The sequence below is a fragment of the Sturnira hondurensis genome, unplaced genomic scaffold (assembly GCF_014824575.4).
Source record: "Sturnira hondurensis isolate 20B ecotype Veracruz unplaced genomic scaffold, ASM1482457v3 Scaffold0022258, whole genome shotgun sequence".
In the NCBI taxonomy this organism is placed as follows: Eukaryota; Metazoa; Chordata; class Mammalia; order Chiroptera; family Phyllostomidae; genus Sturnira; species Sturnira hondurensis.
In genome coordinates this window covers 1,802,354-1,829,210 of record NW_028094889.1, presented here as the reverse complement: position 1 = coordinate 1,829,210, position 26,857 = coordinate 1,802,354, and the positions used below count along the sequence as shown (strand labels likewise).

At 37.9% G+C, this 26,857-nt stretch overlaps 1 protein-coding gene across 2 annotated transcripts in view; it reads left to right on the top strand.

Annotated features, from left to right (window-relative positions):
* SPIDR (scaffold protein involved in DNA repair) overlaps positions 1-26,857 on the top strand; it is a 387,966-nt gene that overhangs the window by 73,995 nt on the left and 287,114 nt on the right. Inside the window, exon 1 of one of the 2 annotated variants that reach the window (XM_037035384.1) lies at positions 19,106-19,196. The exons of the other annotated variant lie outside the window; for it this stretch is intronic. The gene's annotated coding sequence lies outside the window, so the exon portion shown is untranslated. Of the gene's footprint in view, positions 1-19,105; positions 19,197-26,857 lie in introns of those variants that run through there. 2 annotated transcript variants of the gene reach the window in all.

Sequence of the window (26,857 nt, the reverse complement as noted above, 5' to 3'; positions counted from 1 at the left end):
TGGGCAGGGTAGGACAAAATAGTGGCTGAACTACAACCTGGAAAAAACTGCTGACGTCAAATCAGGGAGCCAGAGCGACAGGCTTTGCCAAAAGGGATATCCGCATAGCAACCTGAGCCCGAGGAGAACCACCAGTGATATATTGATGCTTTGTTCAAAGGGGACCCATCCCCAGCTCCCATGAAGAGAACAACCAAAATAAAACCCCCGCCACATTCCCTGCTTGGGCGCGACTTCTTCGGCCCCACTTTGCGGACCGGAGAACCTCGCCCAGGTGCTCAAACCCCAATAGAGCTCTATACTGCCTAACTTTGTGGTTGATTGGCATTTCTTCCTCGGCGGAGCCTAAGAAAAGCTTTCAGATGCCAAGCACTGTTTTGATGCCTGGGTTTTTTGTTTTCTTTATAAATTATGATAGATAAAATTCTGAATTGACCCCCATCATCCTCACTCCCTGCGTAATCCTTGAAACTTGGTGGCGTTTACTCCTGTGATTAGGTTTTGTTATATTGCTCAGTGGACTTTCAGAAGAGAAGTTGATCCTCTGTTGACCTGACCTAATCTCATGAGCCCTTTAAATCTATGTCTAGAGGTCAGAGACCAAGGAAGTCAGAGTTGGAAGAGGAGAGGCATTTATGTGCTGTTGGCTGGTTTAAAGTTGGAAGGGGCCACAGGGCAAGGAATTACTGTGGCAGGTAGGAGCTTACAACATACCCTGTCCACAGCCATCAAGGAAATGTCAACAGACCTCCAGGAGCTAAATTCTACCAGCAAGAAGAATGAGCTTAGAATCTGATTTTTTCCAGAGCCCCCAGAAACTAAGCTTAGCAAATACTGTGATTTCAGCTTTGTGCTACCCTAAGCAGAGAACTTGGTTAAAATGTCCAAGACCTCCAACCTGCAGAAGTATGAACTATTAAATGATGTAGCTATAAGTTACTGAGTTTGTGGTAACTTGTTACACAGCAATGGAAAACATACAAAGTTTGTGAACAGCAAGCAGGTGAAGGGTACAGTAGTGTATGTAATCATGTAAACCTACGCATTTAAGGCTGTGAGGATATGGGGAATACAAAGAAGACGGCAGGAAACTCTGTTGTTGGCCCCTGGTTTGTCCTAGTATATTCACAGGTTCATCTTCACTACCAAAGCCTCCTGTTTCTTCCTCTGGGGCTGGCTTCATGCCGTTCTTGTATGCTCTACGGCAGTTAGTCTGCACTCCGTTCATAGCACTTAGTGTACTGTGTTGTAACATTGTTCCCTGTCCATGCGCAGCCTGAGTCTTATTTCATGTTGTAGAGGCATCATCTAGCAGGGTTCTTGGTATTCAGCAAATATTTGTTTAATGAATGAACATAAGGATTTGTGAAATGCTAGATGGGAAAGAAAAGACAGCCGGAGGAAAACAGGGAAGGAAGAAAGATGCATATCATAACAGGGACTAAAAAACAAAATTAGAAATTGTAGGCTGATGGATATCAGTGGTCAGTAACTGAATGAGGAGTTGAAAAGTCAAAACAATTTTGCTGGGGAGATCCCACTCCTGAGTAAAGCAAGATTTGAGCAGTTACAATAAAAAGCAGATCCTCGGTGCCTCACATTGTGTTGCAGAGGTGAACATATTGTGGGTCTTAATATATAGAGAAAAGTGGTCTCCATACACAGGGAAGAAAGTCATGTATGGCCTTGTGAAAATTTGTTAATAGTCTCCCTTTTGTTAATACCACTATTAAGTATTTATAAAGCCTACTATTGACTAAAAATATATGCAATATTCAGTTTCCTGTTTAATGGTGAAAGAGGCCTGTTCTGTGTAACGATCAGGAAAAGAATTCTGGGCATGATTAAAAAACAAAAACAAAAAAAGCAGTTAAGTAAGTGGGATCTTAAAATCTGTTGAGTTTCTAATGACATCAGATCAAGGGGATAGAAATAACTTCTACCAGAGCTTCCTTAGGCCTGATTATGAAAGATGTATTAAACTAAAAATGATAGCTTGGGTTATTCCATATAAATCCAAAGAACTGGCTGATAATGTGTTCTTTGTAACTAGGATACATTTCATAGGTGAATGGAAATTAAAAATCACTTTAGAAGTTAGCCATTTATTATATGCATACTTGAAGCTTATTGGGGGATGGATTTGTGTATGAAGAGGACGTTGCAGGACATCATAAAAGGAATTTGACCAACATTCTACAGGGTGCATATGAGTGAGAATGTGTGTCCTTTGTCCCTTTCAGTTGATGCCATTATCAGATATTTTCCAAAAAAAACCCCGCTTTGTGCAAAGATTAGAGGAGAGGGGTAGCTCCTAAAAAGAAGGCAGTTCGTTTACATATGATTTGAGTTTTGTGTGTGAACTTACCCCAACCTGCATTGTGAAAGGTCTAAATTTATAATTAATGTTGACCTGAATATACTACTTAGTGTTTTAACTGTACTTGAGACTCCAAGTAGTTTCTTCAGTATTTTCTCAAGTTCTCAAGACACTTAATTCTCCCTCTTGACTTCCTCTTCATCTTAGAAACTGCAATTTCCTTTGTAGGAACAACTTCCTGCTGAGCATTTTTCTCTTTGGCCACTTCTCTCTTGGATGCCCCGTGTTTTTACCTAAAGCCATAAGTGCATTGCAACACTAGGTCATTTCATCATATTGTGAATTGAGAAAGTCTAGCAGGAAATCAGAAGTTGACTGTTCTAAACACAAGCCTCATGTTTCTTGGTTGCTGTGTCATGATAGGCAGTTGGTGTTCTTAATGGCAGTTATAAAGAGGACACTTGGTAGAAGAAACTTCTTTTGTAGTGATATATTTGAATCTAGTAACATGGAGAACAAAGTACATGTGAGAAAAAATTTCACCTGGTCTAAAAAAGATCCTGTTGTCCAGTGATATTTTCCCTTCTGGTCATATTAAGTTCATTAACTTCCAACAGTGACTCTTTTGATTTGTCTATTTGTTTTTATTTTTTAAGTACTTCCCTAACAATCCCTTTGTATAGAGTCATTTCCTTTAACAGAATTCAAAGAAATCTCCATTTGTTTTATCTTCTGTTCTCTCCTGTGTGCTGCACTGCATATCTGTTGTGTACCGTTAATCTCATCTTTTCTGTGCAGGAGCTGGTATCCTGATTATCTCCTGAAAAGATGGTTTCCTAGACATAACAATAGGTCAGAACAGAAGTGGTTAACCTATCAAGTCAGTAGTATCTATAAATTTTGTTGTGGTCTCCAAGAGGGTCTTTTTATGTGTGTGACGTCTGATCAGACAGAAATCTGTCTGCTCTCCTCCCAAAGCAGAAAGAACATTTTTAGCTTCCTCCTTTGTCAACTGGAGTAGTGATGTAAAATTTATTTCCCCTTCATTGCTGTTTAGATGGAAAAGTTGACCCTAAGGCTCCTCACATATAAAGGAAAGGTGTGTTGGGGAAAATTATTTTTTTTGCTCTTGTTATTTGAGGATAAGATAAAAATAATTTTTCAGGAAGTAATATGGTTAGAATTTATTTCAGTTCTCTCCCAGTAAAATTTTTATGCCTATGTATATCCTTAGAATCATGAATACATAATCCAAGTGAGGCTTTGAAGGAGTTCACAGTCTCAAAGAAGGAGCTAGGCATGTATACAAATAGTTGTAGTACATAGAAATTCAATAATAGAAGTGGGTACAACATGTGCTGGTGACAAGAAGAAAAGCCTTCTTTAGCATATAGTAGATACATGCTAAAGCAAGTATAGGAAGATACTAAGTGGTAGGAAATAGATAGTGTGGATATATGAGTGCTCACTGTAAAATTCACTCATCATAGAATGTTGGGTTTGAAAATAAAGGCTTCATAGATGTAAGATATTTGAACAAAGTTGTTGACATGGAATATGAGTGTGCCAGGTAGTCAGGAAGAAGGAAGGGCATTTCAGGAAAAGAAATAATGTGTAAAAAAAAAGGGAAAAAAAACAACATTCTGGGGGAAAAGAAGTAATCTGGTGTAGCTGAGTTACACTTTTTTAATGGAAAAACAGTAGGAACTAAGATTAGTGAATTAAGATCATAAGGGGCTTGAATATCAAACTATTTACTTTTTATTTATGCTTGCAAAAGATAGGGAAGTCTTTTCTCATATTTAACCAAACTGACATCTTTCTTGACTACATTTACTCAGCAGCTTCTGTTTTATCCCCCAATCTGTGTGAAGCAAAATTCCCTGAAACCCATCTTAAGTTTGCTGTCTCCAATGTCTCTCCTCCATGTCCAGTCCAACTTCTGCCACCTTCCCCAACCCCGTGGGCGCTGCTCCCGAGCCCACCAACCACCTCCAGGCAAACTCTCCATCTTCATTCTACATGGCTCAACAGCAGCACTGGCACTAGCGATCATTTGCTTTTCCTTAAAAACAGCAATAAGATATATTTTTTTGAAGGGAAGAGAATGAAAGTCATGCTGTTCCACTTGTAGACACATAAGTCTTGCCAGGTGAAATGGGTGTTGTGGTGACAGAAGTTTGAAAACTATGACAGTATATGGGTTCAGATAGGTCGTTTGGAGTCTCAGCTGACATTACTTTTTACCTGAGAGCAAATACTTAACCTTTTTGTGCCTTCTCTATGAGTATAAAAATACCTATCTCATATGGCTATAAGTAATGGTCAAAAGGGGTCATGAAAATAAACCCTCTGATATACATTAGCTTGCTTTAAAGAAAAAGGAAAACTCATTAAAAATGGCTAGGTTTTAACAGGTGGCTAGAAATCCTCTGTCTGAAACTTTCTGGAATGTGGTCATTACCTTTTTATTCTAATTGCTGGTATCTTTTGCCTTCTGGCTCCATCATGCTGACCACATCACAACTCCTGTTGTCTTAGTTTAAAGTGCCCTGTTTTTTCCAACCTCTGTTTCACTGTGACATACCTGGTTTTTTTCAAGTCACCTTTTCTAGGTAGATTTTCCCATTAATACTTCTTATCCATAACTTGAGCCCTTGCTGCCGCTGTGAATTCTCCCATGTCCCACATCTGTTGCTTCTATATTGTACATTTCTTGAGGACAAGAAAAATATCTTATTTTCTTTTGTCCCCAGCCTAGACCAATGCCTGGTACATAGCAAACCTGTAATCAATGTTTGATGAGTAAGGATAGGAAGGCTTACAATTTGCATAGTGTTTGCTGGGCTAAGTAAGAAAAGATACTCTCAGTGTTCTTAAGAACCTTATTGTGCTCTTTATACTTTTTCATTTAATCCTCACAGTGGCTTTGTGAAATAGCTATTATTTTTATTCTTTTATACTTTGAGACTTTGAGGCTAAGAATGGTTAAAAAACTTACTCAGGCTAGTAAATATTGAAGATAGAATTTACAGCCAGGTCTGTCTCAGTCAACTGTCAGTTCTGTTTCTATTGCATCAAATAAAGATGTCCACCTTTGTGTTTCCTATATTGCCTAAAATGTTTCTTTGTGTGTACATGACAGTGAATTAAGATTTTATTTCAACTGAATAGTGTCAAAAGTGAGTCATTTCTATTCCAGGAACAATATCTGATTTGAAAGAATTAACAGTGTTTAACATTTTTAGCTAGGGTTAGATTCTGTGCTAGGTACAGAGAAAATGAAAGGGAAGAGGTACAAGAGCTAGAATTGGAATAAGAGTCTTCAAGAACTTACTCCTTAGTTCTTAAGATGGTGATCTAATTGTGGAAAATAGAGGTAAACGTGAAAATATTCAGGTTACTGCTATGGAACATATTCCTTAAATGGGATTATAAAACTTGATTATAATTCTTCTGTTCATCAGGAAAATAGTATTTCAAATAGTGCTGTTACTTTTATAGGTAATGATGAAAATTGCAATCTCCTCTTACTGAAAAGCTTCTATAAAAATCATAGTTGTCAAAAATCCCATAGACTAATACCATAAATTACCAGTTTTATTATGAAAGATATGAAAACTATTATTGTATAATTCTTATTTAGGGTTCTTTAAACATTTCTAATCCAAGAAGAGTTTTACTCTATTGTGTGGAGAAAATTGAACACGATTAATTAACTTGATTTTGGTCATTTGAGATTTCCAGGTTTAAACTTTGGCAGTAGACTAATTAAAATTTTTCTTTTTTAAGAAAAAGGTAATGCTTTTCATTATGTAACTTTACGAAGTAAGTGCTCTATTCAGATCTAAAGTAAGTAAATCATTTTGTTGATATGCAAATCATCGAGGATTTCAGTGGTATTACTATTATTTAAAATTTCTACTGAATTCACATTAATATTTGAATGTATTGAAATGTAGTATTCTGACTTAAGTTTCATTTTTTAGAATTCCAAGTTAAAGAGAGAGAGTGTGAAAGATAATGATCTTTAGATATTAAAAAATATGCAGGGTTACTGGTCTAGGAAAAATAAACCTAACCCTTCAGGTTTACTTTTTAATTGCTGTTGTTCACTGTGATAATCATGTGTTGTTCTTCTTTTCTTCTTCTTTTTAAAATAAAAGTTGGGCTCCTTTTGACCTGTGATCATCTATTCTTTCAGGTTAATTTGTTTTACTCATTCTAGGTGTGGCGTTGGTGTCCACTGAGCCATCTTCTTTTCTGTTGTTCATCTGGGAATTTAAAAACTAGGATTAGGATGTATGTGAAGAAAGTCAGTTAAGTTAAAAGGGAATTTAGAACAAGAAAATGTTGATAAACCTGACACTTCTCTAGTGTTAAAGTTAAAATAGCTAAAACAAAACAGTTCTACTAAAACAGTTAGTTACCTTATTTTACTTTACATGTTATCTTAATTATCTGTATACACTTCCAAAATGAAGACTTGGCTATTCAAAAGCAGTTAAATGTTGTTACATAGAAAATGTCCCACTTTGCATGTATTTCCAAATTGATTGGATATAATCATCTTCCCTTCTTTATGTAGTTTTGAAGTCTAAATAGGTTGGCTTTCATTTTCCTTTTTTTTTTCTCATGTCTGCCCAGCAAAAAAAGAATACTGTACTTCCTGTTTGCTCTGCTCTTGGCCACTTTGTGACAGTTCAGTTTTAGATGCTGTCCTCAGTTTTAGCTGAGTGGTAATCTTCTTATTTGTTCTGAACAACCTTATTTTCAATTATACCTAACTTAATGAAGGAGACAGAACCTCAATTTGAAGAAAGGGCCTTTGAAAAACAGACAATGTTTAATTTTAATAGATGAGGCCAGGTAGAATTTTTAGCCAAAACCGGCAGACAGTTTTCAAAGAATGTGATTTTATTTTCCTTCATCTGGTTTAGAAATTTAATTCCTTTATTTTTTTTCTTTCTTTTTCAGTTTTAGTAAAATAAATCAAGTTAATAGCTATTAAGAAAACAGACTTTTAAAGCAGGGCCTTTACTGAACTTACTCCAGTTGATTTACATTCTCAAGCTATTTGAAATTTCTTTTTTTGTTCAGTTTCTCGTAGGATAGTTATAATTTAAAGTCAAAAAGCTGTGGATGATGAAGGAAGGAATTTGTATCGTAAGTTTGGGGCTCTTATAACTATTATTAAGAACCTGGAACAATAGGAAAGGTTTTTCAGTTTGACTTTATTCAAAGTTATTCATTACCTGAATGCTTAAGATTCATGCTAATACTGGTCTAATAATTTTCCCAGGAAGTTGTATTAATCCTGGGGAATTTATCATCTTAAGTGATCTTAAAGTAGAATTCTCTTTAAGAAAAAGTTGGTTTTGGAATTTCTGTTATTAATTTTGGGGGGAGGTATTTTGTTAGGCATACTTTGAGTTACTTAATGAACAGTACTGAATCCAGTTATTGGAAAAATTGAGTGTTTTAAACTTTGATTGTAAGAACCAGTTGTGGGAAGTTATATGAGCATTCCATAGGAAAAAGATTAGCTTTGATGTCTTTGAAGACAGGCAATGGACAAGGCTATGTGGAAAGTAGTGTGAGCTGAGAGCAGCTGATTAACCCATAACTAATTGCCAGCAAGAAAGCAAGGTATCTCGATCTTCTGGCCAAAATGACAGAGTAGATAAACACTGTGCTTGCCTCCTCCATGACCATATCAAAATTACTACTAAATTATAGAACACACCTGAAGACTAGCTCAACAGAAGTCCTATAAGTAAGGATATGAAGAAGAAACCACAATGAGAATTGTAGAAGGAGTAGAGATGTGGAAGGGGCAGGTCCCTCACCCACAGTGTGACAATTAAGAATGGGAAGTGATATCTCAAATGCAGAAGTGCCTCCTAAGGAGTAAGAGTTTCCAGACTCACACCAGGCTCCCAGCCTAGAATACCAGTGCTGTGAACACATCTGGCTGTGAAAACCTTTGGGGATTTTTCCCAGGTGAGACATTAGGTGACTGTAGACCCAGGAGTTCCTCTTGAGGGGCCCATACTCAGATTTGTATGCTCATGAACTCACTCTCTAGTCTCCAGGACAGGGACACCAGCTTGAACACTGCCAAGGACATATGGAGAGGAACAGAATTAACTAGCTTAAGGGTGAGAACTAGAGGGTCAGGGGTTAGTATGACTTCTTCTGGGGACAGAAGCACGGATAGGTACCATTGCTCCTTTGTTGAACCCCTCCCAGCAGCAGGCTCAGGGAGGCACCATTTCTAAGCTCTCCATTGACCTAACACCATTCTCCCTGTCCTGATAATTCCCTGTGAAGCCTGCCCCACCCAACTCAAAAGCCCAAACCAAGCCACTTCCAGCTTTTTTGTCCCACATAAGTGGCCTTTTTTGGCTCATGTCGAGGACTCTCCTAAAGTCTCTCAAAAGTCTACAAACCTCAGACAAGCTGCAGCTAGCCATGGCATGCCCTGTACCTCTTTGCTAAGTGACCACAAGCCCAGCACAAACAACATCTGGCCTCAGCTTGCATTGTAACTCCGACCAGGTAGCCCCAAACCTGGCGTAAGCTGTGGCCAGTGGTGGTTTGGAATGTACCTTCAACTAAGAGGGCTGCAGGACTGGCATAAGAGTCAGCTGGCCCCAGCCCACATGGTAGTGCCCACCAAGGTGTCCCAAGTCTGTTGGTAGTGGTAGCCAGTGCCCGTTCATAGCATAGCCTTTCCCAAACAGCTCCAAGCCCAGCAAAACTGGCAACCAATCACAGATCACTTTGGAACTCCTACCAGATGGGCCCAAACTGAGCATGAACAGTGGCTGAACTTGGCCTGAACTGGAGGCCTGCCCAAGGGGCTCCAGAACTGACAAAGCTGGTAGCCAGTTTCAGACCACACCATAGCACCATACAATAAGCTCTACAAATGACACATGCAAAGGGTGTATTCAGCTAGCACTACAGCCACACTAAAGTGACTGTGCTTTGTGGGTTAGCCACTGCTTCTCCATTGTCACAGCCAGTCCTCACAGCCAGTCAGCCTGAGGGTCAGTCCCACCCACTGACATGCCAAGAGCAATCAAGGCTTGACCACAGCAGGAGGGAGGGCACACAACCCACACAAGGGAAGCTCCTGGAGCACAGCTCAGGTGAACAGAGAGACCGTAACGCTAGGTCCTATGGGACACCTACTACTTAAAGCCACTGTTCCAAAGCTGGGAGACATAGCAGACCTGCCTAATACTTACAAATACATGGAGGCAGCCAAAAAGAGGAGGCAAAGAAACAAATTCCCAAATGAAAGAATGGGACAAAACACCATAAAAGAAACTAAGTGAAATGGAAACAAGCAATCTATCAGATACAGAGTTCAAAACACTGGTTGTAAGGATGCTTAATGATCTTAGGGGAAAAGGAAATGAACTGAGTGAGAACTTACACAAAGAGATAGAAATTATAAAAAGTAACCAGTCAGAAATGAGAAATACAGTAACTGAAATGAAGACTAAGTTAGAATCAACAGCAGATGAAACAGAGGATCCAGTCAATGATCTGGAAAACAACATACCAGGAGACATCTAATCAGAACAGCAAAAAATAAAAGAAGAAAACAAAATGAGGATAGTTTAAGGAAACTATGGCACAATATCAAGTGAACTAGCATTCACATTATAGGGGCATCAGGAGGAGAGAGAGAGCATGGGATTGAAATCCTATTTGAACAAATAGTGACTGAATGCTTTCTTAACCTGGTGATGGGAATAGACATATGAATCCACAGTTTGTCCCAAACAACATGAAACCAAAGTGTCCACACCAAAGCACATCATAATTAAAATGACAAAGGTTAAAGATAAAGAGAGAATGTTCAGTGTACCAAGTGAAAAGCAGTTGGTTATGTACAAAAGAGCTCCTATAAGACTATGAGCTGTTTTGTCAACACAAATTCTGTATGCCAGAAGAAACTGGCACAACATGTTCAAAGCAAAGAAAAGCAGAGATATACAGCCAAGATTATTATATAAAGCAGGACTGTAATTCAGAATTGAAGGAGAAACAGAGCTCTCCAGCTATTAAAATGCTAAAGGAGTTCATTAGTACTAAACTAATACTATAAGAAATATTAATGAGACTTCCTTAAGTAGAAAATAAAATGATCAAAAATACTAATAAAATATCAGAAAGAAAAAAATCTCAGTGACAAAGTCAAATACTTAGTAAAAGTAGATAAATCAACTATGAAGTCAGTACAAAAGTTAAAAAGAAAAGTTGAAAAATGATGTGTAATTACAACAATAAATTAAGGGATGTATACATACACAGAAGAAGTTTAAAAATGATAAAAAGAGATGTGGAAGGGGTAATCTTAGAACGTATTTGAACTAAAGCAACCATCAACATAAAAGAGACTGCTGTAAACATTGTTTGGTATATATGAAGCACATTGTAATTACAAACCAAAACTCTATAAGAGATATACAGGGGGGACCAAAACAAAACCCTGGAATTTATTTATAAAAAATTGTGTATTTGTTTTTACATGTTTAAGCTTCAATCATCTTCAGAGTACTCTCCATTTGATGCAATACACCTATCAAGACTTTTTCACTTGTGGGGGCAACTTTGCCAGCAAGTCCCCCTGTCCGCCATGGATGAAAGTAACACTACTAAGACATGATCTGCTTGGGGAAGAGAGGTGGCCAGTCTCTCAAAGAAGAAGGGCCAGGAGCCCCTTCCTCGACAGCTTTTATTGGGTTGTAATACACAAGAATACAGGCGGCAAGGATTAAATAGTAGATAATATTTCAGAGAAATCTGAGGGCTTAGTCTGAGTCAGTGTCTGTCAAAAAGGGGGTTGCAGAAACTTTGGGAGACATACTCATTTCCTGCTTGGACCCTTATCATATGAATGAAAGCACTTTTAGCAAAGCAGGCTTCACAGGACTTTTAGGAACTCTTTCTTATGCATGATCACCCCAGATCCTGCTTTAGCCGAGCAAGGAGCTGCACCGCTTCCTCCATCACAGGTATTCAGTCTTAAGTGGGTTAGAGCCAGGAAGCACTTCTCCCAGAGGACATGGGGACTTGGGCTATGTCAGAATAGCCAGGGGGCAAGGGTCCATCACTCCCTCTTTGTTGCAGATCCCTGAGTCCTTCTGTGATGGCCTCCCACATGAGCATGTCTGACTTAGGTTGCCCCTCCTCTGAGGAGTCGTACCTGTCTCTGACTAATGGACCAAGCACTGGGGGCAGGGGAGGAAGCAGAGACAAGCTTTGTCTCCTTAGTGGTTCGCATTCCGGAGATCACTCAGTCATCCTTAGCCATGGGGGGAAGTTACAACTTCTGAAACCAGGCAGAGCAGTTCCCAACATTTACTGCTCAAAACAGTTTTTGAACTTGCCAATTTTGATGCCTTTTAGTCCTTCTATAGTTTTTTTTTTTATCCTCACCCAACGACATTTATTTTTTCATTGTTTTTGGAGAGGAAGGCAGAAAGAGAAACACAATGCAGGAGAGAGCAGGATCAATTGATTGGTTGCCTCCCATAAACACCTGAATGGGGAATCAAACCCACAACCTAGTTATGTGCCCTAACCAGGAATTGAACTTGCAAGAACTTGCAACCTTTCAGCAAAACCACAACCTTTTGATTATGGGGTGATGCGCCAAGCAATTGAGCCACCCCAGCCAGGGCTTCTGCCCTTTTTTGTTTCACCTCTTCCACATTGGCAACACCTTTCCCTTTGAGGACTTTTTTCATCTGGGAGCACCAAAAAAAGTTGCTTGGGGCAAGAACAGGTGAATAGGGAGGGAGGGGAATGGGTGTCAGGACATTTTTAGTCAAAAACTGCTGAACAGTTGTGGCAATGTGGCAGGTATGCTCATAAATCACCCATCATGAATGGGCAAATAGGTTGAAAGTCTTCCAAAAAAATTCTCTGAGGCTGAATGCAGCCTCTCATACAGTGGTAGCTGGTGCACTGATACAGTTGGGTTCCTAGAATACTAATCTGGTAGGGAACCCTGTACTACAAGGGGCCCACCCTCCAGAAGATAATTCTGGGTGGTTTTTTTTTGGGGGGGTGCCCCTCTTACATAAAAAAAGACCCAAACACAACACTGTAGAAAGTCATCAACATGGAAAAGAATAAGAAAGGAGCAGAGGAGAACTACAAAAGCCATTAGAAAACAAATAATACCATGCCAATATTTATATACCTCATAATAATATTTTCATTGTAAATGGGAAACCTATAAATATATATGCAGTCCACAAGAGCCGACTTACATAAAAAGACACATACCAGCTGAAAGTAAAGGGATGGGAAAATATTTTATACAAATAAGAACAAAAATACCCCTGGGGTTGTAATACTTACATCAGACAAAATAGACTTCAAAACAAGGCCTCGAACAAGACAAAGACATTTCATAATGATAAAGGTATCAATCCAACAAGAGGGTATCATTCTTGTAAACATCAACTAACCCAACATAGAAGCAACTAAATATACAAGGTCTGTCGAGAAGGTATCCAGCCTTATTATATGAAAAATAGCTACACTTTACTGAAGAAGATACAAGAAACATTAATGCCTCTTGTATAGGACAGTAATGGCTCAGTACCCTTCAAAGTTCACACCTTTGGACCTCACACAGTTATCCCATTGCCTTCACCTGCCTCATTGTCATATTTTTCTGAATCTCACCAACAGTCTGAAATCTCTTCCTTTTCAGAGGTGATTTTAGTTTTGGAAAAAGCCAGAAGTCACAGGATGCCAGATCTGGGCTATAGGGGGCTGAGTTACCTGGGTGATTTGATGTTTTGCCAAAAAACTCTGCACAAGACGTCATGCATAAGTGAATGTGTTGTTGTGATGAAGCTGCCAATCACCAGTTGCCCATAGCTGTGTGGCCTTCTGATTCATCTGAGTAATTTCCATGGAGCAATGTTTAAGTTTAATGCAAAATTTGGTGCAGATTTGTTGTTTTCCTTACCCAGTCATTTTGAATGCAATGGCCACACAGTACACATGCTCACTCAGTGGCATCTCCAGCCCTACTGACTAGTAACATTGAATTTGTCATTATTTTCACATGCTCATTCCAGGCTGCTCTCCTTGTAACTTGGCTGCCAGGTTACATTAATGTTGTGCAAACCATTCTTGTTATAGAAACAATGGTTGGGCTTTTTCTGTATAGATTTTGTATAAAGCAAATATTAACAGACGTATAGGAAGAGACTGACAGCAACACACTCATGAATGGGGACTTTAACAGTTTAATCATATTGATAGATAGATCAGATAGAAAATCAAGAAAGAAACAATAGCCTTTAGTGAAACATTAAACCAAATGGATTTAATTCATATTATTAGAGCATTATTTTTTTCACCCAAAGGAGTGGAATATACTTTCTTTTCAAGCACTTAGAGAATGTTTTCTAGGATGGACCACATGTTAGACTAAAAACAAGACTCAGTATACTTAAGTAGGAAAACATAATAAGCATCTTCTCTGATCACAGTGGTATGAAACTAGAAATCAATTATGAGAAAAAAACTGAAAAACAAACACATGGAGGCTAAATTGCATGCTACCAGTGAATAGGTTAACAACCAGATCTAGGAAGTAATGAAAAGGTACTGTGATACAAATCAAAATGAAACACATTGATCCAAAATCTGTGGGACACAGACAAAGAAATTCTAACAGAGAAATATATGGAATACAGGCCTACCTTCAGAAACAAGAAAAATCTCAAATAAAAATTGCAACCTTATGTTTATGGGAACTCAAAAAAAGAATAAAAGCTCAAAGTGAGTAGAATGAAGGAAATAATATACATAACAGAAATAGAGAAAAGTAGAGAAAAATAGAAAAGATCAGTGTAACCAAGAGCTGGTTCTTTTAAAAGACAAAACTGATAAACCTTTAGCCAGACTCATCAAGATAAATAAAATAATAAATGAAACAGAAGTGACAACTGACACAGAAAGTGACACAGAAATGACAAGTGACGCAGAAATAAAAAGGAATATAAGCAAATATTGCATACAATTAGATGTAAAGAAATAAGACAGCCTGGAAGAAATGGATGAATTCATAGAAACATAAAAACTATTCCAAAATATTGAAGGGAGAGCTTTCAACACATTTTATGCTGCCAGAATTACCCTGATATCAAAATCAGACAATGACATAGTAAAAAAATAAAATTATAGGCCTATATTCCTTGTGAACATACATAGAAAAATCTTCAACAAAGTATTATCAGGTCAAATTCAGCAATACATTAAAAAGAGCACACACTATGATCAAGTGGGATTTATAACTGTGGTACAAGGTTGGTTCAATATCTACAAATCAATTAATGTGATAACACCACATAACCGACTGAAGGATAAAAATCATATGATCATATAAATAGATGCTGGCAAAACATTTGATAAAATTCAACATCCATTTATTATCAAAGCTCTCAGCAAAGTGGGAATGAAGGGAACATACCCCAACAACATAAAGGCCGTATTTGACAGACCCACGGCCATATACTCAGTGTTTTCTACCAGGGAAGCACAGTTGCTTTCTCTCAGGGTTCAGTCATGTGGGTGACAGTGCTTGCTTGACTGACTGCAGGGACCACAACTCCAGTTCCCCAGAAGTGAATCAGATGTCCACCATAAATTACATTGTTTGCAGAGTATCTAGACAAAACAGCACAGTGTGGTCAAGGTACTGAGCATGCAAAATATTTGTATCAGAATATTCTAAGAACTCAATTTCCAGGTGCTGGTCAAGAATCACTAAGGAAAACCGATCCTTCTGAGAATGCACATGATTGGAACAACTCAAAGTATTGAGTTGACTCTTCTGAACACCTGGCAAATGTATTCAGAAACAGAATTTCTGGTCAGAAACACATACAAAATGTTTTCCAGTTATAAATATACTGCTAGTTCTAAATATATTTAGAGTTATATATTAAGTTTTATATATATATAAATTTTTCTAGTTACAATTGTATTTCAAATATGTTATTTTAGTAACGTGATTATTTGTAGTTAGAATTATCTTAGTTTCAAGTAAAAATACGTATAATACTCCATAAATCAAGTCTAGCATTATTTTATAATATCATGGCTCTTTAAAATTTCACCAAGATAAACATTGTTTTGACTGAATTCACAATTCAAGCCAAGCATGTTGTGAAGAGTGAAGTTTCCCAGACTAGCTTTGCTGTTTCTAGTTTTTGTATAGACTGAAAGAGTCTAACACCTTTTTTTGTAGTTCATGTTCTTGCATGAATGTCAAAGAATATTAGTGTTCAGAGATGGCCTACCTCCATAATACTGTTTTAGCTCATGATAGTATATTAAAAATTATCCTTTGGTTATTGAAATAATGATGAAATAAGCATTGTGAAACATTATGCCTTTTCAATTCCTTATTACTATTTTTTTATTTTTATATTGTTGTTCAAGTAGAGTTGTCTCCATTTTCCTCTCACTCCCCTGCCCCACCCATACCTACCTCTCATCCTCAATCCTACCTACTTTTGGCTTTGACCATGGCTCCTTTATACATGTTCCTTAATGACCCTACCCCTTCTTTCCTTTGTTATTGCCCTCTCACCTCCCCTCTGGTTACTGTCAGCTCATTCTTTATTTCATTGTCTCTAGTTATATTTTGCTTGTTTGTTTGCTTATATTTTGCTTGTTTTGTTGATTAGGTTCCACTTATAGGTGAGATCATATTGGTATTTGTCTTTCACCGCCTGGCTTATTTCATTTAGCATAGTGCTCTCCAGATCCATCCATGTTGTCATGAAGGGTAGGAGTTCCTTCTTTCTTTCTACTGCATAGTATTCCATTGTGTTAATATACCACAGTTTTTTTATCTGATTATTTACTGATGGGCACTTAGATTATTTCCAACAGTTGACTATTGTAAATTGTGCTGCTATGAACATTGGGGTGCATAATAAACAAATCAACAAACAATAAGTGCTGACGAGGTTGTGGAGAAAAGGAACCCTATTGCACTGTTGATTGTAATAAATTCCTTATTATTAATATCCTTGGTGTTTCACCTTTATTGAACCTGTAGTCACGGAAAAATAAACAGGACAAATTTCTTTTTTTTTAGAGATAATTCATTTTGCCTTTGCATATTTATAGCTTTTGAAGTTAAATATACAGGGTGGGGCAAAAGTAGATTTACAGTTGTTTGTATGGAAAAATACATATCTGTAAACCTTTTTTTTGTAATACATATGTAAGCCTTTTTTTGCTCCTTCCTCTGTGTGTTGTGTGTGTGTGTCTAATTTCCCTGTGTTCTTTTGGTTGGCATTATTTTCTAGACAGAGCCTCGTATAACGTGTATAGGATACTGTGTGAACAGTGTGGATTCCTGGGATTATTTCCTTAACCTGTTTTGTGACTCTGGACAACTACAAATAAATTGTTTAACCTTCCTCTANTTACAGTTGTTTGTATGGAAAAATACATATCTGTAAACCTTTTTTTTGTAATACATATGTAAGCCTTTTTTTGCTCCTTCCTCTGTGTGTTGTGTGTGTGTGTCTAATTTCCCTGTGTTCTTTTGGTTGGCATTATTTTCTAGACAGAGCCTCGTATAATGTGTATAGGATACTGTGTGAACAGTGTGGATTCCTGGGATTATTTCCTTAACCTGTTTTGTGACTCTGGACAACTACAAATAAATTGTTTAACCTTCCTGTGTATCATTTTACCAAGTTTGCCTTCTTTCACCTGAAAAGAGTCTTGTGAGGATGATCTTGAAAAGGCATAATTATTTTGAAGAAACATCTTTATTTGTATATAAGATATGGTCAGATGCCATCAGCCGAAAATCCAGTTAGAGTCTTTTCAGCTAATCTTGGATCTAGAAGGAGGCCTTGGGCCTCTGAAATAATTGTTATTAGATTTGTTCTACAGTGAGTGTTTTGGGTTGTTAGTAGCTCAACTCAATTGTGACCAAGTAGCTAAAGGGTAGAATCTGTATTATGTTAATATTGTGGCGGTATCCTACGCAGGGCCTCGGATGGCTGTAAATGTGGACCAACACAAAAATCATAAATTTACTTAAAACCTGTTTTTTGCTCATCAGTTTTCATTAATGTTTTTAATGTGTATTTAATGGGTGGCTCAAGACAACTCTTCTTCTTCCGGTGTGGCCCAGAGATGCCAAAAGGTTAGACACCCTGGCTAATGTTTCTGATGTCCAAAGTTGAGTGTTGCTGTTTCCTGGCTTATTAACCCAAGGAAACAGAAGGAGTTTGTCACTTTGACAGTCAGTGAGAAAGGCTGTTAGGAGCAGACTTAGGCATTGTGGGATTGAGGCCAGCCAGCAAACAACCTTGCGGTTGGATGGAATGGCATCTAGTATATGCAGAATGGTACTACTTATAAGTTCCAAATAATGGTTAGCCACAAGAATAATTGTGAGTTGTCAAGAAAATATTAAACTGTATCAACATGAGATATTTAAGATAGAAGTAGAAGAAATTATGGAATTCTTTGTTTTTGAGGGATTTCCATTAAAATAATTGAAATATAAAACACTTTTTAGAAGTTTCAATCCCATGAGGTGCTCAGTGAAAGTGGTCCAATTAGTTTAGGAAATACTACATATTACAGCCTTCTCTTAAGAGATCACAGTGCACACGGGGCATGTTAAAGGCTTCTGTGCAATCTTACCTTTTAGTTTTATTCAGCCTAGTTTATTCAAACTGATTTTACTGCAGTGCTCATTGTCTTATAATATGTATTCACATCTGATGGAACTCTTGTGTGTAAGGACACATTGTAGGCCCACTATACGTAGGAGCTGTACGTAGGAGCTGTAAATGTGCTTCTGTTCTCTTTGCATTTATCTATTGCTTTTGGTTTCTTATGGCACTTAGTCTGGCTTGTTTTCTTTCAAGTGTTCTACCTTCTCTAGGCGTCTCTCTCAGTTTTTCATTTTTTTTCTCTCCTAGGCCTCCATTGAATAGGATTTTAATTTTTTGCTTTGAATGAAAAAAAAAAAGCCCTGGCTTATAACCAGAAACCTGTGTCCTGCTTCTGGTTTTATTTGCACTCATTTTTAGAACATGCTGTCATATTTTGCTTCTCTATTTTGTGGTCCCAGTTATGAGGCAGGTTTGAATTAGAGGACCCTTCAGTCTCTAGAAGACCAGGGACAAAGTGTGCTCGTCCTGCCTGGATCTGCCAAAAGGCGGTGTTGCAGGAAGACTCAAGGCTGTGTCTTTCTCTGAATATGTTTTGTTAACAGAGAATGGCCAGGCAGGTCTTATCAAAGACTATATCTGTATTCTGCCATCATACACAGTCTTCCTTAGGGAAAGGGGTACTTTTCTGTCTTGTCCTTCGTAATCACTGTAGCCAACATACTTGGCTGCTACTGTGTTTGCTGTGGAGTCCTCCTGGTCTCGGGCACACTCCGTTCTTCACTGAGCTCAGCTGCTGCTTGGTGAACTTCTCCCTTTCTCTTACAATGTGCCTTTGCCATGGCTGTTTTTTATTTTCTCCTGGGCTCCTCAGAGCAGGGGCTTTGGATTAATATGCAGTGGGATGGTGATTTGTAAACCCACGTTCTGTTGTTCTCATCAGGTTGGAATTTGGGGTTGGAAACATACTTAGTTTATGAAAGGCAAGCCAAGTGGTTTACAGAGGTGTAACCATGGGTGTAGCTTGTTCAACCTGTTTACCTCAGAAAAGACGGGCGTTTTTTTTTTCTTTAATGTGTGAGAAAATCTCTAGCTTTTGTTTCTCTCTTGCTAGTCATCTCTGATTTTCATGAATAAAGTTTCAGTCACAAGAAGCAAACCAAATAAACAATGTAAGTATAACTCCTATCAGTAATTTAAGGCTCTTTGTTGTCTAGAATTGTGTTGCTTTTATTGATTTTTAATCCAATGGAAGAGAAAGTTTTGTTAGCAGCTGGGAATCTGACTCTTCTCATTTCTTGTGGTTTTGCTGTCCTTTTCACACAGCCAGTGCAGTTCTTGATAAATAGCCAGAGAATACCCTACATTATTTAAGATGTGTTTGTCCGTGTGCGTGTGATGATTCTACTAGAATTTAAAGAACATGTGAATAATTACTTTGGTGTCCTCCCCTCCCACTATATCCACTGTAGCCAGAATGATTCTTGATACATACATAGCAGGCCCTTGGTTAATTTGTTAAATAATTAAATTCCATTTTAGAATTGAGGGTAGAAATAAAGGCAATTGCTAACTAGTTTGCTGGTTTATCAACCACCAGCATCCTTCATGCCCGTTAATTTTTAAGAGCTATCTTGGTTTTGGTGATTTGACTTGCCACAGCTGTCATGGCCTTTGTGGGATTTTTGCTGTTTCCCCCACCTTCTACCTCTTTAAAAACATTTAGTGTTGTTGGATTTTAAAGTTCTGGTCTAAAGAACAAGTATCAGTGACCCGTGGACATGGTCAACAGGGTGGGGATTGGCTGCGGGTGGGGGAGGGAGGGCAGAGGAGGTCAATGCAGGGAAATTGGGACAACTGGGATAGAACAACAATAAAAATAATAAAATAATAAAAGCTTCTAAGCAGGCAGGGCCTTATAGTTCTCTTGTTCTTTCCTTAAAATGTCACTGACTGTTCTCCTTACTAGTATGACTTGAAAAAAGGGAGGCTGAACCCAGGATTAGCATTTAGTAAATTTAGCGTGGCCTGGCTCTCAGTGATCTCACAAGATTCTACAAGGGCAGGTCTGGGCTTAGTCAGTAATTGGGTGGGAAGGCTCCAAGAGCAGAAACCAGAGTGCTGCAGGATGTGGCCTGGGGAAGCAGGTCTGGCCCTGTGAGTCAGGATACAGCCAGCACCTGCCCCCATTGCAGTGGGTACACAAGACGTCTCACTGAAGCACCCACCCATGCCTTCCTTCTTGCCTGGGCTAAAACCAGGGGCTTGAGGTTTTTGTGGTTGCATGAAATATGAGTAAAGTGAGCTGTTTTTTTTGTTTTATAATTGCTTTTTTAAGTCTTATAATTGCTTTTTTCGAGGAACAATTTTAGTTTAGTTACTGTCATAAGTATTTAGCTACAAAGGTGTCATTTAATGATAAGGAGGTGGGCCCTGACCTGGTAGCTCATTTGGTTAGAGCATGGTCCCAATATGCTAAGATTGCAGGTTCCCTCCTGAGTCAGGGCACACACAGGAGTCAGCCAATGAATGGATAAATAAATGGAACAACAAATGAATGTTTCCCTTTCGCTTCCTCCCTCTTTCTTTAAAATCAATCAATACATTTTTAAAAATTTAAAAATAAGGAGGTGATCATTTATTATTGGTATTCTGCTGTTTCTCTTTGTGTGACCTTTCTATACATTTTAGAATTAAAAGCTTTAATTTCTGAGAGAGCAGTGTTTCTTCTGGCTAATTTGCTTCATATGTGATTGAGGTAGCTTTACCACAGAGACACGGCTTAATCTTGCATTTGAACTCTGACTTCTTTTTACTTTGTTAGTAGACACAGTTTTTATCTGAGAGGACTCTATACACATAGATTTTCATACATAGAATTGGATTGCAATTTGATTTACAGGAAATGGGACACTTCAGTTCATGAGTACCTCTTTAATTATTCAGTGAAATCACTTACAAGAATTTTTATTGAACAGTAAATTCCCCACTGTTGATGGGTCTGTTGATTTATCTTTATGCAAGAGAACGTATGTGCTCTCCCTCCACACACACGTGATCTCTAGGATCATATATTTCATATTATTGTCTCTTGTTTCCCAAGTGAACTCTAAACTTTCATTTGTATGGACTTGACTGTATATCTTAAGTATCCATTCTACTTTCCCGCCTTAGGTACTTTGTTCTGTCTGTTCTCATCTTCGTTTGTTAAGAATTTTCCAATCCTTTGAGACCCATTAGAGGTTTTATTTCTTCCAGGATGTTTGCTAGTTTCAGATTAGCCAGAAATAAAGGTCCCATTCTTTGCCCATTCATAACATTTAGTATAAGCCATGCTTATAATTTATCCATCTTCTTTATGTGATTTCAAGCTTTTTTAGGGAACTACATGTCACTAAATTTTCTGTCTTGCATAACACCTTACACGTTGCATAAGTACTAAATTAATAATTTGTTAATGGAACATTTTCTTTATTTGGAGATACTTAGCATAGTTAAGCCTCTTGGTTGCAAGTAACAGAACATAAATTTACCTAGTTTAAGAGGAAGATGAAATGTTTTGGATTCATGCTAGTGCAGCCTGAGAAATCTAAAGGGGAAAGGTGAACTGGGCATCAGGCCAGCTATGAGATCCTCACTAGCAAGAACTCATGACCATTTGTATAGAGATTCATTATTAGTATCTTAGCTTGTAGTTCCCAGACTCTCTATCTCTTAATTCAAAATCTGAAGAAAATGAATCTGATTTGTTCATCTTTGGTCAGTTATCTACCTTAGGCTAATCATAGTAGACTCACGGCTGCTTAAACATGGGGGGCTACCCCTGTGGCTGCTCAGAGGTTGCAGGCTGTCCTCTCCATGGATGGGTGGGTGGTTCTCTGAAAAGAGGAGTCAGAAATAAATTGTGACAGACGTCTGCTACAGCAGTATTGCTAACATCTGGAGACTGAATCGATGTTGAACACTTATGGTTTTGATAATTGCAGGTGACTTCAGCCACAGACAGGTTAGGATGTAGTCCTTGCCTATTGATTTTACAGGAACTACTCCTCGCTCATATCTTAATCTTGTCATTTGTGATATTTAATCACTAATTCAGGAGACTCCTAGTTCTGAAGTTCATTGAAGAGAAAGAATCGTAATATTACTTTTATTATTTTATAAACATTAGCAAATTGTGATCATTGCTACATAGTCACTTTTTGAATCTGTGAATTTGAATATGCAGTACTTTTTCTGCTAACAAAGATCCTAATTTGCTGTAATGTATTATTTCTGTAACTGGTCTATATACCTGATTGAAGTAATCTTACATGAAAATTTAAAAAGGGCAGCACTGTTTAGCTGTCTAAAGGAAATAGGAAAAATATGGTAAAATATAAGTGTTTTAAAAGAAAAATAATTAAGTCTTTATTTTGGTACTTGAAATCCAGCATTTAAATTTAAGTAAGGTAATCCATTTCCTAAAAAAGTGATTGGGTAAGGAATAAAAATTTTTGAGGAACAATAGTTTTTCCCAAGTACATAGGGTACTATGTGACACTTGGGAAACCTACCAATAATAATAATAATGGTTAAAAATATTTTGGTTCAGAGAGTTGTGGCCAAGATGGAGGCATAGGTAGAAACCCTTTACTTCCTTGCACAACTAAAAGGAGAATAACAACCAATCTAAAATCAATAAGCAACCAAAAGCACCAGAAAATTAGACTGTATGGAACTCTGACAACCAAGGAATTAAAGAAAAAATCAAGCAGAACAACCAGACCAGTAAGGCAGTGGACTGTACTGGCTGACTCAGAAAAACTAGGGTAAGGTGGCGGACTGGGCAAGCAGGGCTGACTGAAGGCGAAACTGAGACGGAAGGTGAAGCTGTAGACTACTGCAGTTACTATGGTGCGAGAAACTCCCAGTCTCACACGACAGTCCATTGGAAAGTGCTGTAGAGACTAGCAGGCAGGCAGCATTGTTCCCTCTCTGGCCTCTCCCCCACAGGCAGCACCACAGTGCAGCAAGGGAGGGTTGCCCTGCCCTGGTGAATACCTAAGGCCTCACCCCGTTACAACTTATCAGGTGCATCAAGACAAAGAAATATGGCCCAAATGAAAGAACAGAGGATAACCTCAGAAAGAGAGCTAAGAGATAAGGAGATTGCCAACCTATCTGATGGAGAATTTAAAGCCCTGGTAATCAAAATGATCACATATCTGATTGAGCTTGGTCGGAAAATGAAACAACAAATGAAGGATACCCAAAGTGAAATAAAGCAAAATATTCAGGGAACCAACAGTGACATGAAGGAAACCAGGACTCAAAGCAACAATTTGGAACAAAAGGAAAAAATATACATCCATTTGGAACAAAATGAAGAAATAAGAATTCAAAACAGTGGAGAGAATTGTACAAACCTCTGGGACATCCTGAAACATTCCAATATCTGAATTATAGGGGTGCGAGAAGAAGAACAACTGCAAGAAATTGAAAACTTATTTGAACAAATAATGAAGGAAAACTTCCCCAATCTGGCAAAGGAATAGACTTCCAGGAAGCCCAGAGAGTCCCAAAGAAGTTGTATCCAAACAGAAACACACCAAGGCACATCATCATTAAAGTTACCCAAGATTAAATATAAAAGAAGAATCCTAAAAGAAGCAAGAGGAAAGGAGAGAGTTACCTACAAAGGAGTGCCCATAAGGCTATCAGCTGATTTCTTGAAAGAAACCTTGCAGGCAAGAAGGGGCTGGAAAGAAGTATTCCAAGTCATGAAAGGCAAGGACCTACATCCACGGTTACACTATCCAGCAAAGCTTTAATTTTGAATGGAAGGGCAGATAAAGTGCTTCCCAGATAAGGTGTAGTTAAAGGAGTTCATCATCACCAAGTCCTTATTATATGAAATGTGTTAAAGGGACTTATCTAAGAAAAAGAAGATTAAAAATATGAGCAGTAAAATGATAACAAGTTCACAACTATCCACAAATGAACTTAAAAAAAAAACCTGATGAAAACAAAAACTAAGCAAACAACCAGAACATGAACAGAATCAAAGAAATGGACATCACATGAAGGGGTTTCAGTGGGGAGGGGGGAGGGAGGAATGGGGGGAAAGGTACAGGGAAGAGGAAGCATAATTAGTAGGCATAAAATAGACAGGGAGAGATAAAAATGGTATAGGAAACAGAGGACTCAAAGAGCTTATATGTACAGCACATGGAACAGTTTCTTAGAATGAACTAAAGGTGGGGGTTGGGAATGTTGGAGGGTTAGGGGGTAGGGCAGAGGGGGGATAAAGGGGAAGATTGGGAAAACCGTAATAGCATAATCAATAAAAAGTATTTTAAAAAATCTTTGCTTGAGAACTTTTTTTTTTATAACATTCTATCTCTGTAACACATAGATCCAAGTAATTAAAAAGTAATTGTGTCCCCTACTAGAAACATAGGGAGAATATATAAATAAGCAGTTCACTGAAGAAGAAATATGAAGAGTCAATAAACAAGTACAAAGATGATATAAACCTTATGAATAATCATGAGAATGCAAATTTAAACAAGAATGAAATGCCATTTCAAACCCATGAGATAAAAATTGAAGAGTGGGAAAAGACTCCTATAGACTGAATTATGCAATCTCCACCTCCTACCTCCCCATCCCCCAATCAGTATGTTGAATCCCAAAGTCTCATTTTTGATAGTATTTGGAGTGGGAACCTTTGGGAAATGATTAGATGAGGTTGGGGTCCTCATGATGGGATTATTGCCCTTATAAGAAGAGGCATAAGGGAGATATTTCTCTCCCTTGCCCTTCTCTCTGTGTTTGTCTCAGGTACTGCAAGAAAATGGCCATCTTCAAGCCAAGCAGAGAGCTCTCACCAGGAACTGAATTGACTAGCACCTTGATTTTGGTCTTCCCAACCTTCACAGAGATAAATGTCTGTTGTTTAAGCCACCTGGTCTATGTTTGTTTTTTTTTGTTTGGCACCCTGAGCAGACAATGGGCAGGCATTGGTACTGAGAAGTGGGGTACTACTGTAACAAATACCTAAAAATGAGAACATGGCTTTTGAAGTGGGTAATAGGTAGAGGGTGGAAGAGTTTTGAGGTGTGTGGTGGCAAAAACTGAGATGGCCATGAAGCGACTGCTAAAGGTGACTCTCATGAGAGCTCAGAAATAAAAGAAGTGATTTTGATATATTTGATTAAATTAAATATGAATTTACAATTCATTTCACCTCTTTTCATTTTATTAATTTGGGTAACTGAAAATTTAAAATTACATATGTTTCTTGCTTTGTGAAGCACAAAAACAACTGCATTTGTGAACATGGATAAATATAAAAAACGTAATATGAAAATTAGGTCATTCAGACTGTGTTGAGATGACACCATTTTATAATTTTATATAAAGTTTAAAAGCTTACAAAGTAATACTACACGATATTTTTGTGAGTGAGAAAGTATGTGTATGTGTGATAAAAATATAAAAGCAGGGTGTGATTCAGGAGTTACCTCTAGGAAGGAGGAACATGAGAACAAAGAGAGATACAGAAAATGTCAACTGCATCATTAAAAAGAAAGTGTAAAGAAAATTTGCATCATGCTAATATCTAATGAAGTGTGATGTAGTGATGGATAAATGCATTTTGTTTCTTTTATACTTTTCTGTGTGCTTGAAATATTTCATAATAAATAGTCATCTGTAATTATTTAATGATTTTATTTATTTTTAAATATATTTTTTGATTATGCTGTTACAGTGGTCCAGTTTTTTTCTCCCCTTTATTCTCCTCTGCCCTGTATTTTCCCACCATCATTCCCCTATCTTAGTTCATGTCTGTGGGTCATATATATAAGTTCTTTGGCTTCTCCATTTCCTCTACTATTCTTAACCTCCCCCTGTCTATTTCATACCTACAACTTATGCTTCTTATTCCCTGTGCCTTTTCCCCATTTCCTCCCTCCCCTCCCCACTGATAACCCTCCATGTGATCTCCATTTCTGTGATTCTGTTCCTATTCTCGTTGTTTGCATAGTTTGCTTTTGTTTTTGTTTTTTTAGGTTTGGTTGTTGATTGTTGTGAGTTTGTTGTCACTTTACTATTTGTATTTTTTTCTCTTTTGTCTTAGATAAGTCCCTTTATCATTTCATATACTAAGGGCTTGGTGCTGATCAACTCCTTTAACTTTACCTTATCTGGGAAGCACTTTATCTGCCCTTCCATTCCAAGTGATGGCTTTGCTGGATAGAGTGATCTTGGATGTAGATCCATCCCTTTTATGACTTCAAATACTTCTTTCCAACCCCTTCTTGCCTGCAAGGTTTCTTTTGAGAAATCAGCTTATAGTCTAAGGAGAACTCCTTTGTAGGTAACTGTCTCCTTTTCTCTTGCTGTTTTTAAGATTCTCCCCTTATCTTTAATCTTGGGTAATGTAATTGTGATGTGCTTTGGGTGCGTATTTCCTTGGGTCCAACATCTTTGAGACTCTCTGAGCTTCCTGGACTCCCTGGAAGTCTATTTCCTTTGCCAAAATAGGGAAGTTCTTTTTCATTATGTTTTCAAGTAAGTTTTCAATTTCTTGCTCTTGTACTTCTCCTTCTGGTGCCCCTATGATTTAGATGTTGGGACATTGAAAGTTGTCCCGGAGGTTCCTAAGCTTCTCCTCATTTTGTTGAATTCTTGTTTCTTCGTTGTGGTCTCATTGAATGTTTATTTTTTCCTTCTGCTCCAAACTGTTGAGTCCTAGTTTCCTTCCTGTCACTGTTGGTTCCCCATATTTCACTTTTCATAGCCTTCACTTCTTCCTCTATTTTGTGACTATACTCAACCATTTCTG